Source organism: Mus caroli, chromosome 5, assembly GCF_900094665.2.
Source record: "Mus caroli chromosome 5, CAROLI_EIJ_v1.1, whole genome shotgun sequence".
In the NCBI taxonomy this organism is placed as follows: domain Eukaryota; kingdom Metazoa; phylum Chordata; class Mammalia; order Rodentia; family Muridae; genus Mus; species Mus caroli.
The window spans coordinates 93,771,031-93,773,964 of record NC_034574.1 but is presented as its reverse complement, the minus strand read 5'-3'; the positions used below and the strand labels follow the sequence as shown (position 1 = coordinate 93,773,964).

General features: G+C 47.5%; 1 protein-coding gene across 1 annotated transcript in view; it reads right to left on the bottom strand.

The window, feature by feature from the left end:
* Gpat3 (glycerol-3-phosphate acyltransferase 3) overlaps nucleotides 1–2,934 on the bottom strand; it is a 70,667-nt gene that overhangs the window by 64,646 nt on the left and 3,087 nt on the right. The gene's annotated exons all lie outside the window — the stretch shown is intronic.

Genomic DNA, 2,934 nt, shown 5'->3' with positions numbered 1-2,934 from the left:
TTTCTTTCTTTCTTTCTTTTGAGACAGGGTTTCTCTGTGTAGCTCTGGCTGTCCTGGAACTCACTCTGTAGACCAGGCTGGACTCGAACTCAGAAATCCATCTGCCTCTGCCTCCTGAGTGCTGGGATTAAAGGCGTGCACCACCACGCCGGGCTTCCCATCCACTTTTCTGTTTCTCCTCAGAAAAGGGCAGGCCTCTCATGGATATCAACCAGCCATGGCATATCAAGACTAGGCACCTCCTCCTCTCCTATTAAAGCTGGACAAGGCAGCACAGTAGGAGGAAAGGGTGCCAAAGGCAGGTGACAGAGTCAGAGACAGCCACTTCTCACACTGTTAGGAGTCCCACATGAAAACCAAGCTACACAACTGTGATATATGGAGACACATAATTTAAAATAAGTATATATCTTTAAAAATGATAAGGGAGGCTGAGTGTCTAATTCTCAGACTGAACTCAGAAGGCTGAGCCCCCATGTGGGTCCTCAAATACCAAAGCCAGGCACATAGAGTTCGGTGTCTAACCCAGAGATCCCTAGCTCCATGCATTTCACCTTGTCTAGTTTTGTTCTGTCTCCCTGACCAACTGCATGGTGCCCACACACATTCAGGAAGCATTTTCTCACCAACTCTACCAAGCCTCACACCTTCTCTGGACACACCTTCACAGGCACACACCCCAAACAATGCTTTACCAAGTCTCTTAGTTACTTTTCTATTGCTGTGATAAGGCACCATGATCAAGGCAATGCACAGAAAGAGTTTATTTGGGTTCACAGTTTCAGAGTGTGAGAGTCTGTGAGTATCAAAGCAGGGAACATGGCAGCAGGCAAGGCCTGGGCCTGAAGCAGCTGCTGAGAGCTCACATCTTGAGACACAAGCATGAGGCAGAGAGGACACTGGGAAACCTCAAAGCCTGACCTCCGTGACACACGTTCTCCAACAAGGCCACACCCCTGATCCTTCCCTAACAGTTCCACCAATTGGGGATCAAGTATTCAAACACAGGAGCCTATGGGAGCCATTCTCCTTCCAGCCACCACCCCATGTTTCTAGGAATTCTTTAGTGCAGTCAAGTTGGCACCTATGATTAGCCACAACAGAGGCGATAAGGCTGAGAGCTGCAGACTGAGCTCTAAGCTCAGTGACTGGCCCTGTACTCAGCTCACTTAGCAGTGTTCCAGAGCCACTGGCTTGCCCACAGAGAGCTTAAGAGAAGCTCTGGGCCTTGGAGTCAGATTAACAGGAAGGATTTGGATCACAGGAAGGCATCTAGGCTCACTTGCTTCCTAAATAGTTTATGGAAAGGTCCTGGTCGGATTAGTAAAATTAGATTGTGTAGTCTAAGGACTGTGGGGTGCCAGATCCAAAGCAAGCATGCATCTGGCTAATCGCTCGGCTTCCATGAACAGTCGTGGTTTCCTTCGATGACTTTGCTGGAATAGTCTCCCCAGTGATTTGCGCTAAAAGGACAGAACACACAGCCACTACACACAAAGTATTCTCTCTCATCACCCCAATCCGTCAGCTAAGGTGTAGGTTACACAAACCCCTGACACATGTTTGTGAAGAGTAAGTTACTTCAATCAAAGCACTGAGCAGAGAGCGTGTGGGTTAGCATATTCAGTCACATCCTTGCTGCACAACCTGGGGATGCGAATTTGATCACCAGCCCTCACCCAAAGAGCTGGCTACGATGGTGTGCATCTGTAATCCCTGTGGCTAATAGACAGGAGGATTCGAGGTTTACTGGCCAGCTAGCCTAGCCAAATCAGGGAGCCCCAGGTCTCAGTGGGAGAGGGAAATATAAGAGGACTACCATGCATGGTTGGGTAGGGTGCCTCTGGATCAGACAAAGGTAGACAGCAAATAGCAGTTTTTAGTTTTGTTTTGGGCTTTTTTTTTTCAGGAGTGGGTTTTTTAAGGAGAAAGGGGGAAGTCTGTGCTAGGATAAGTGAGTAAGTCCTGATTGGACAGGTTAGCTATATAACCAAATAATGAATTTTGATTGCTGGACCTTGGCATTTAGTCTTGGGAATGAGTCAGTGACCAAATGAAGGAACAGACCTTGGGGCCTAGCTTTAGGAATATAACCTAATGTTTACCAAGGGAGAGGGAAGGGGGTGGGCAGACCTGTCAGCAATGCTTTGGCCTATTAGAGAGAGCCCTTCAGTATCCTTTTAAGGAAACCCAGGCCCACATAATCCGGCAGCACAGAAGAACTCTTCCATGTATAGCAGCAGGACATGCAACAGGCCACTGGGGTCTCCTGTGAGGGCAAAGAAAGTTTGAGAGAAGAAACAGACTCTTACAAGTTGAGCCACTTCTAATATTTAGCTTTTCTGACAAATCCTACAACTGCTGAGTGGGAAGTCATTTGAGTTACCACTCAGAAGGATGAGGCAGGAGGCTTACCTTGGGTTCAAGGCCAGCCTGGGCTACAGAGTTCAAGACAGTTTGGCTATAGAGTGAGATAGATCTCTCTACCCCAACCCCAGATCATCACACCTAAAGAAAAAAAAGGTTGATGCCATGGCTGAGCAGGTAACAACGCTGTGCAGCACACACACACACACACACACACACACACACACACACACACACACGCACGATGCTGCTGCCTCTGATAATAATGATGCTAAGGCTATAGCTGACTAGTTTACTCATGCTTGAGGGCCTGTGTTCTCAACATTGAAACAAAATAACACAAAACAAAACCAGGGACTGGAGAGATGGCTCAGTGGTTTAAAGCACTTGCTACTGTTACAGAGGACCACATGGGTGGTACTGGGGAGCGCCTGACTTCCTGCAACTGCAGGTTCACAGGTTCATGGCATCTGATGCCCTCTTCTGAACTCTGAAGGTGCATACAAAACACCCGCACAAAACTATATTCAGGTACTCACACACATTGATAATTGAAAAGTTTATATA